Source organism: Acanthaster planci, linkage group LG18 (genome assembly GCF_054643075.1).
Source record: "Acanthaster planci isolate LZ-2023a linkage group LG18, COTS_SCS, whole genome shotgun sequence".
NCBI lineage: Eukaryota > Metazoa > Echinodermata > Asteroidea > Valvatida > Acanthasteridae > Acanthaster > Acanthaster planci.
In genome coordinates, this window is record NC_141794.1 from 6,901,522 (window position 1) to 6,911,603 (window position 10,082).

A 10,082-nucleotide genomic window follows, 5' to 3' on the forward strand; every position below is an offset into this window, starting at 1 on the left:
ATTTGGAGTCGCAAAGAGACACCAACCGGGCCTCGTCCAGCGGGGTCGGTTCGAAGGCGGGGCCGACGTTTGAAGGAGGAACAAGCAGGTGGGACTTCGGCAAGGCCGAACTGCGGCGTATCGTTCAATATTGGAATGAAACGAAAAGATGGAAGCGATCAAGAACGAATATTAATACAGTTCCGAGAAGTAACTAGAAAGATAAACCTAGAAAATAACACAACATCCGAAGTAGCATGGCACAAAGGGGGCTTTCAATTAAACAGCCATCGACCTATCTCTTCTTTGAAATAGTGGCGGCCCTGAAAAGAGCCTTTGGGTTCGCGGGGCAAGGGGCCCGTCCTTTCAGTTGGAGACTTTGGCGGTCTTCTTGGGCAAGAGGACCGACTGAATATTGGGGAGCACACCTCCTTGCGCGATGGTTACCCCGCTCATCAGCTTGTTGAGCTCCTCGTCGTTGCGTATGGCAAGTTGCAGGTGACGTGGGTTGATTCTTGTCTTCTTGTTGTCGCGGGCAGCATTACCGGCTAGCTCCAAGATCTCAGCGGTAAGGTACTCCATCACTGCAGCCAGGTAGACAGGGGCACCGGCGCCAACACGTTCGGCGTAGTTTCCCTTGCGCAGGAATCGGTGAACGCGGCCAACGGGAAACTGAAGGCCAGCCCGCGATGACCTGCTCTTGGCCTTGCTTCTGGATTTGCCGCTCTTTCCTCGTCCAGACATCTTGAGAGAAATCAGTGTGCAGATCTGTTCACCGGGTCGCAGTTGCGCTGGAATGGTTGCTCTGGGGCCCGCGACACAAGTTATAGCAGTCCAGTGGATTGGCCGAAGCGTACCAACTAGCCAATCACGTCACGCAGCGGGTCCATCGCACGGTTGGATGAGCCGGAGCCCACAGGCCGGGATAAACACAAAATCAAGTCCATGAACGGGAACCAAAATGTAACAAAGCCAAAAGAAAGAAAGAACAGAGAGAAAAGAAAACCGGGTCCACATGAGTTACCACACCCCGGGGGGGGGGGGGGGCTGAAGCCGTCAGAAATACAGTTTGTATATTTTGCGACAGGTCCCTCGCAAGGGGAATGCCCGTTTCACGGTGTCTGGACGTTTACACGAGGCACCCTCTTGGACAATCTGAACAACCGTCAAATATTAAGGTCAGAGCGAGTGCGAAAAAGATCAGGAAAAGTTTTCACCTCAACCCCCCCCCCCCATACAAGCACCGTCAAGAGGCAATATCTATTTGCTTGCAGTGTGCGCGATATTCGGAAAAATACCTTTTTAATTACGAGGCACCTGTATTAGACAAAAGGAGACCAAGAACGCAGAAAAGCAAAGCATCTCTTTCGTGGAGTTGTTTTGGCTCTGAAAAGAGCCGTTTGGTTGGTAGCGGCGGGCTACTTGGAAGTCGTGTACTTGGTGACGGCCTTGGTGCCCTCGCTGACTGCATGCTTGGCAAGCTCTCCCGGCAGGAGCAGGCGAACTGCTGTCTGCACCTCGCGGCTGGTGATGGTCGACTTCTTGTTGTAGTGTGCAAGGCGAGAGGCCTCGGTTGCGATGCGCTCGAAGACGTCATTGACAAAGCTGTTCATGATGCTCATGGCCTTGCTGGAGATGCCCGTGTCGGGGTGCACCTGTTTCATGACTTTATAAATGTAGATGCCGTAGCTCTCCTTGCGACGCCGGTGCCTCTTCTTGTCTGTGCGAGTCGGGGTCTTGGTGTTTCCGGCCTTCTTCTGACCTTTCCCGCTAACTTTAGGAGCCATGCTGGAGCGCTTGAAGTGTGAGAGATCGAGGGATCGAATGAAAAAGCGTCACGGCTACGCCGGCTTTTATCACGGGCGGCGTGGATTCTGAACACGGGCGCATTGTCCACCTTCCCGCCAGTTGAAAAGAGCGCCCCCCGGCCACCCAGGCGTGAAGACGCGCATGGCTTGCAAGGGCAAGCTGAAACTTACGGCAAGGGAAACGCTGAAAGCGGTCGGTCGTTCGTTCGGTCAATAACCGTTCCGTGCAACCGAGTTATCTGTTCTATTTGAATATTTGGTTATTTTCTCCGCCATCCTCTCAAGCGGCTAACGCGGAATTCGTCTGCCAAAGCACAACGCAGCCTTTCGCGTCGCTAACTAAATTGACAAGAGTACCAGTCAGGAAGTCGATCGGACTCCACAAAGGCGAAAGAAGGTCGCTTTCAAAGCGAGGGCCGGGGTGAAGCTGTCGGGGAGGGGTCGTCTGATACTGTACGCTCATTCATACCCAAATACGAATAACTACACAAAACTTAAAGGAGAGGGAAGGAAAAGCAGACCAATCACGCCCCGTGTGAAATCGCAATCGGAGAGCCCTTTCAATTTGTTATATTATTGACTCAACTGTGGCCGTTACTCGGTTGTGTTTAATTTCCTCCCGCCCAGCACCTTTCCCCGCAGACAACTCGAGCAGAATCATTCTCTTTTTGAAGTAGTGGTGGCTCTGATAAGAGCCGTTAGGTTTGGTGGTCGTGGCGCGCCAACACTCAGGCCCGTTCACCGCGAATTCGGCGGGCCAACTGGATGTCCTTGGGCATGATGGTGACCCTCTTTGCGTGGATGGCGCACAGGTTGGTGTCCTCGAACAGGCCCACCAGGTAAGCCTCGCTAGCCTCCTGCAAAGCCATGACGGCAGAACTTTGGAATCGCAGCTCGGTCTTGAAATCCTGTGCAATTTCTCGCACAAGTCTCTGGAAGGGGAGCTTTCGGATCAGCAGTTCGGTGCTCTTCTGGTAGCGACGGATCTCACGGAGGGCAACGGTTCCCGGCCTGTACCGGTGAGGTTTCTTGACGCCGCCAGTAGCCGGAGCGCTCTTGCGGGCCGCCTTGGTGGCCAACTGCTTCCTGGGGGCTTTCCCGCCCGTGCTCTTTCTTGCCGTCTGCTTGGTGCGAGCCATGATGAGGTGCGTCGGGTGCTCGGAGCTTGACACAAGTGAGTGCAGGGCACGGCAACCCAGCGTCTCTTAAGCCCGGCAACGGCATCCCGGGCCGAAGGCCTGACAATGGACCGCTTTCCGATTGGATGACTCCAAGGGCGGGCGCAGCGCTTGACTGGTCACATGTACACTGAGGTTAATTTGGGGGGGGGGGGACCGCGACAAGAGGGCAAAGTGCACCGACAGCTCTGTGTCAAGAGAAGAAAAAAACCACCCCCAGCACCACCACCGCCCAACCAACCACACACGGCACTTTCACGCTGAGCACAACTCCGCCTACATCGCGGCAACACCCTTCCGCCCGTCACGCGTTCCATCCAGTACTCAACGCTTTCCACCGTCAGGCTCAACGACAGTACACACGGACGCGCATCAGTGAAACAGCAGGGCTGTGGAAGTCACTTGGGTATCACGAACACATTACGACAAGACGGCTACGTACCGTATTAAACGGAAAACGCGGAGAGGGACGAAATGAACCGCAACGACAAGGAACGGAGAGGGAAACATACAAAAAGAATCCACGGGAAAACGATCGGGGTCATTGATCGAGCTTAAGGAAGGATGGCAATTATAGCTATTAATTACGAACAGGGTAATCATACAGCAGCTATGCGTGGGAATAAATCTCTTTTGGAAAACTGTCGTGGCTCTGAAGAGAGCCGTTGGTTTTGAAATGGGAATTCGGCGGTCTAGCCCCCAAAGCCGTACAGCGTCCGCCCTTGCCTCTTGAGCGCGTACACCACGTCCATGGCAGTGACAGTCTTCCTCTTGGCGTGTTCGCAGTAGGTGACCGCATCGCGGATGACGTTCTCCAGGAAGACTTTCAGGACTCCACGCGTTTCCTCGTAAATGAGACCGGAGATGCGCTTCACTCCTCCCCGGCGGGCAAGGCGACGAATGGCCGGCTTGGTGATGCCCTGGATGTTGTCACGGAGGACCTTCCGGTGGCGTTTGGCACCCCCCTTGCCCAGTCCTTTGCCTCCCTTGCCTCGTCCAGACATGATGTTCTTGCTCTGTTCAATCGCTAGTGCAAATGATGCGGACGACAAGCCGGCAGAGCAGGTATAACGCCTGCGCGGACGCGGTAGAAGCTGCGCGAGCGTGCGGTTGGGGCGACAGCGCCCTCTGGCTGGCGGTAAACGGGGTCAAGAGAGCGAGGTCAAAGGTCCACGGGGGGGGGGGACGGACAGAAGGAGAATTGGAGGAGGGGGGGAGGGGGGCGATCGTCATGTGAAAACCCGTCAAAATAAAATGCGATGACGCCAGACAAGAAGTGGGTGTCGTGTCTTTGTCTCTCTCTTTTCCCTGCCACTTTTTATTGGCATTCTTGCATGCCGTTATTGCTCAGAAACATACGGTATATAATGTCCATTTTTGTAAAATGGCCTTTTTTTTGTCGAAATGTTTCGGAGAGGAAGAAATAGCCGAGAGATAAAGTAATTCAACAAAAATTAAGTCAGTCCGTGTTTTTATCTTTTTTTATGTCCCCCGAAGGGAGTGGGCCGAATCCCGGATGTACTGCTATACCGGGCCAACCCGTGGCCGGGACGAGGCAAGCCCCTATTCCACAGCCCAAGTTCAAAAATCAGTTTGATAAACTGGCTGTTCAATGAACAGCGTTTCAGATATCACACTGAAAAGAACAGATACTACACATGATCTTAGCCAAAAGGCCGAGAAGCGATAAAGATCAGTATTTTCCACATTACGCAGCCCAAGATAACCTCTCGATCGTGACAGTAAATGAGGACATGACCTTGAACTTTGGCAATTTCTGTTAATATCATGAACAATCTTTCAGTGAGACATGTTCCCACGGTCGACTCTGCGCAAGTACCTGCGCCGCACTATATGCAAGCCACAAGATGGCGCCCTTCACAATTGCAATTGCACTGTGTCTACACTCGACACCGCGCCGGAAGTGATCCCACGTTGTGGGCGTGGCGATATAGCACGCTTCCAAGACCTCGTGACAGTGACAGTGTGCCATTGCTTACACTCTTTACTTTTAACGGCAGAACCCGTGATATACCCGTATTTCACATTCAGGACTTGTGAGAAGAACCTATCGGGTTTTAAACTTGAAAGGCCGTGAGGGTGTGCTTCACGGGATCACGTGTTGAATGTACGTGTGAAAGGATGGTTTACTGTCGGCAGTAAGAGCCAAACGATGCAGTTCCAAAATTATTGAAAATCATCCATGAGGCACGCACTTGCCTTTTGCGCTACGTAGAAGCGCGCACCCGACGGCGCATAATAAAAAGCTGAACATGTCAATACACAATGATGAACCAACACATCATTTGTAAACTTGGAAAGTTTGCAAGCACACACTGCGTGCTGAATATTTGATGAGATGAACGGCCCTTAGAACAATGAAAAGAATGCACGTCTGTTGCGTAAGTTATACGCGTTGCATATTTGACGCGCGTTGCCTGGATTCAGGTTCGAAACACAAACATGTCATTATACAGCACCGCAACGGCCGGCACGGCAGGAGTAAAGAGAAAGGCAGGCTGCAATTTGGAGTCGCAAAGAGACACCAACCGGGCCTCGTCCAGCGGGGTCGGTTCGAAGGCGGGGCCGACGTTTGAAGGAGGAACAAGCAGGTGGGACTTCGGCAAGGCCGAACTGCGGCGTATCGTTCAATATTGGAATGAAACGAAAAGATGGAAGCGATCAAGAACGAATATTAATACAGTTCCGAGAAGTAACTAGAAAGATAAACCTAGAAAATAACACAACATCCGAAGTAGCATGGCACAAAGGGGGCTTTCAATTAAACAGCCATCGACCTATCTCTTCTTTGAAATAGTGGCGGCCCTGAAAAGAGCCTTTGGGTTCGCGGGGCAAGGGGCCCGTCCTTTCAGTTGGAGACTTTGGCGGTCTTCTTGGGCAAGAGGACCGACTGAATATTGGGGAGCACACCTCCTTGCGCGATGGTTACCCCGCTCATCAGCTTGTTGAGCTCCTCGTCGTTGCGTATGGCAAGTTGCAGGTGACGTGGGTTGATTCTTGTCTTCTTGTTGTCGCGGGCAGCATTACCGGCTAGCTCCAAGATCTCAGCGGTAAGGTACTCCATCACTGCAGCCAGGTAGACAGGGGCACCGGCGCCAACACGTTCGGCGTAGTTTCCCTTGCGCAGGAATCGGTGAACGCGGCCAACGGGAAACTGAAGGCCAGCCCGCGATGACCTGCTCTTGGCCTTGCTTCTGGATTTGCCGCTCTTTCCTCGTCCAGACATCTTGAGAGAAATCAGTGTGCAGATCTGTTCACCGGGTCGCAGTTGCGCTGGAATGGTTGCTCTGGGGCCCGCGACACAAGTTATAGCAGTCCAGTGGATTGGCCGAAGCGTACCAACTAGCCAATCACGTCACGCAGCGGGTCCATCGCACGGTTGGATGAGCCGGAGCCCACAGGCCGGGATAAACACAAAATCAAGTCCATGAACGGGAACCAAAATGTAACAAAGCCAAAAGAAAGAAAGAACAGAGAGAAAAGAAAACCGGGTCCACATGAGTTACCACACCCCGGGGGGGGGGGGGGCTGAAGCCGTCAGAAATACAGTTTGTATATTTTGCGACAGGTCCCTCGCAAGGGGAATGCCCGTTTCACGGTGTCTGGACGTTTACACGAGGCACCCTCTTGGACAATCTGAACAACCGTCAAATATTAAGGTCAGAGCGAGTGCGAAAAAGATCAGGAAAAGTTTTCACCTCAACCCCCCCCCCCATACAAGCACCGTCAAGAGGCAATATCTATTTGCTTGCAGTGTGCGCGATATTCGGAAAAATACCTTTTTAATTACGAGGCACCTGTATTAGACAAAAGGAGACCAAGAACGCAGAAAAGCAAAGCATCTCTTTCGTGGAGTTGTTTTGGCTCTGAAAAGAGCCGTTTGGTTGGTAGCGGCGGGCTACTTGGAAGTCGTGTACTTGGTGACGGCCTTGGTGCCCTCGCTGACTGCATGCTTGGCAAGCTCTCCCGGCAGGAGCAGGCGAACTGCTGTCTGCACCTCGCGGCTGGTGATGGTCGACTTCTTGTTGTAGTGTGCAAGGCGAGAGGCCTCGGTTGCGATGCGCTCGAAGACGTCATTGACAAAGCTGTTCATGATGCTCATGGCCTTGCTGGAGATGCCCGTGTCGGGGTGCACCTGTTTCATGACTTTATAAATGTAGATGCCGTAGCTCTCCTTGCGACGCCGGTGCCTCTTCTTGTCTGTGCGAGTCGGGGTCTTGGTGTTTCCGGCCTTCTTCTGACCTTTCCCGCTAACTTTAGGAGCCATGCTGGAGCGCTTGAAGTGTGAGAGATCGAGGGATCGAATGAAAAAGCGTCACGGCTACGCCGGCTTTTATCACGGGCGGCGTGGATTCTGAACACGGGCGCATTGTCCACCTTCCCGCCAGTTGAAAAGAGCGCCCCCCGGCCACCCAGGCGTGAAGACGCGCATGGCTTGCAAGGGCAAGCTGAAACTTACGGCAAGGGAAACGCTGAAAGCGGTCGGTCGTTCGTTCGGTCAATAACCGTTCCGTGCAACCGAGTTATCTGTTCTATTTGAATATTTGGTTATTTTCTCCGCCATCCTCTCAAGCGGCTAACGCGGAATTCGTCTGCCAAAGCACAACGCAGCCTTTCGCGTCGCTAACTAAATTGACAAGAGTACCAGTCAGGAAGTCGATCGGACTCCACAAAGGCGAAAGAAGGTCGCTTTCAAAGCGAGGGCCGGGGTGAAGCTGTCGGGGAGGGGTCGTCTGATACTGTACGCTCATTCATACCCAAATACGAATAACTACACAAAACTTAAAGGAGAGGGAAGGAAAAGCAGACCAATCACGCCCCGTGTGAAATCGCAATCGGAGAGCCCTTTCAATTTGTTATATTATTGACTCAACTGTGGCCGTTACTCGGTTGTGTTTAATTTCCTCCCGCCCAGCACCTTTCCCCGCAGACAACTCGAGCAGAATCATTCTCTTTTTGAAGTAGTGGTGGCTCTGATAAGAGCCGTTAGGTTTGGTGGTCGTGGCGCGCCAACACTCAGGCCCGTTCACCGCGAATTCGGCGGGCCAACTGGATGTCCTTGGGCATGATGGTGACCCTCTTTGCGTGGATGGCGCACAGGTTGGTGTCCTCGAACAGGCCCACCAGGTAAGCCTCGCTAGCCTCCTGCAAAGCCATGACGGCAGAACTTTGGAATCGCAGCTCGGTCTTGAAATCCTGTGCAATTTCTCGCACAAGTCTCTGGAAGGGGAGCTTTCGGATCAGCAGTTCGGTGCTCTTCTGGTAGCGACGGATCTCACGGAGGGCAACGGTTCCCGGCCTGTACCGGTGAGGTTTCTTGACGCCGCCAGTAGCCGGAGCGCTCTTGCGGGCCGCCTTGGTGGCCAACTGCTTCCTGGGGGCTTTCCCGCCCGTGCTCTTTCTTGCCGTCTGCTTGGTGCGAGCCATGATGAGGTGCGTCGGGTGCTCGGAGCTTGACACAAGTGAGTGCAGGGCACGGCAACCCAGCGTCTCTTAAGCCCGGCAACGGCATCCCGGGCCGAAGGCCTGACAATGGACCGCTTTCCGATTGGATGACTCCAAGGGCGGGCGCAGCGCTTGACTGGTCACATGTACACTGAGGTTAATTTGGGGGGGGGGGGGACCGCGACAAGAGGGCAAAGTGCACCGACAGCTCTGTGTCAAGAGAAGAAAAAAACCACCCCCAGCACCACCACCGCCCAACCAACCACACACGGCACTTTCACGCTGAGCACAACTCCGCCTACATCGCGGCAACACCCTTCCGCCCGTCACGCGTTCCATCCAGTACTCAACGCTTTCCACCGTCAGGCTCAACGACAGTACACACGGACGCGCATCAGTGAAACAGCAGGGCTGTGGAAGTCACTTGGGTATCACGAACACATTACGACAAGACGGCTACGTACCGTATTAAACGGAAAACGCGGAGAGGGACGAAATGAACCGCAACGACAAGGAACGGAGAGGGAAACATACAAAAAGAATCCACGGGAAAACGATCGGGGTCATTGATCGAGCTTAAGGAAGGATGGCAATTATAGCTATTAATTACGAACAGGGTAATCATACAGCAGCTATGCGTGGGAATAAATCTCTTTTGGAAAACTGTCGTGGCTCTGAAGAGAGCCGTTGGTTTTGAAATGGGAATTCGGCGGTCTAGCCCCCAAAGCCGTACAGCGTCCGCCCTTGCCTCTTGAGCGCGTACACCACGTCCATGGCAGTGACAGTCTTCCTCTTGGCGTGTTCGCAGTAGGTGACCGCATCGCGGATGACGTTCTCCAGGAAGACTTTCAGGACTCCACGCGTTTCCTCGTAAATGAGACCGGAGATGCGCTTCACTCCTCCCCGGCGGGCAAGGCGACGAATGGCCGGCTTGGTGATGCCCTGGATGTTGTCACGGAGGACCTTCCGGTGGCGTTTGGCACCCCCCTTGCCCAGTCCTTTGCCTCCCTTGCCTCGTCCAGACATGATGTTCTTGCTCTGTTCAATCGCTAGTGCAAATGATGCGGACGACAAGCCGGCAGAGCAGGTATAACGCCTGCGCGGACGCGGTAGAAGCTGCGCGAGCGTGCGGTTGGGGCGACAGCGCCCTCTGGCTGGCGGTAAACGGGGTCAAGAGAGCGAGGTCAAAGGTCCACGGGGGGGGGGGACGGACAGAAGGAGAATTGGAGGAGGGGGGGGGGGGGGAGATCGTCATGTGAAAACCCGTCAAAATAAAATGCGATGACGCCAGACAAGAAGTGGGTGTCGTGTCTTTGTCTCTCTCTTTTCCCTGCCACTTTTTATTGGCATTCTTGCATGCCGTTATTGCTCAGAAACATACGGTATATAATGTCCATTTTTGTAAAATGGCCTTTTTTTTGTCGAAATGTTTCGGAGAGGAAGAAATAGCCGAGAGATAAAGTAATTCAACAAAAATTAAGTCAGTCCGTGTTTTTATCTTTTTTTATGTCCCCCGAAGGGAGTGGGCCGAATCCCGGATGTACTGCTATACCGGGCCAACCCGTGGCCGGGACGAGGCAAGCCCCTATTCCACAGCCCAAGTTCAAAAATCAGTTTGATAAACTGGCTGTTCAATGAACAGCGTTTCAGA

General features: G+C 53.4%; 1 non-coding gene and 1 pseudogene across 1 annotated transcript; both read right to left on the reverse strand.

Moving 5' to 3' along the window:
- Nucleotides 1-4,460: 4,460 nt before the first annotated feature.
- Nucleotides 4,461-4,653, reverse strand: LOC147796150 (U2 spliceosomal RNA). Its single transcript, XR_015428350.1, has one exon. It is a non-coding gene; the product is annotated as a U2 spliceosomal RNA (small nuclear RNA).
- A 5,295-nt stretch (nt 4,654-9,948) lies between these two features.
- On the reverse strand, nt 9,949-10,077 carry LOC147796151 (U2 spliceosomal RNA; annotated as a pseudogene).
- Between the last annotated feature and the right edge of the window lie 5 nt (nt 10,078-10,082).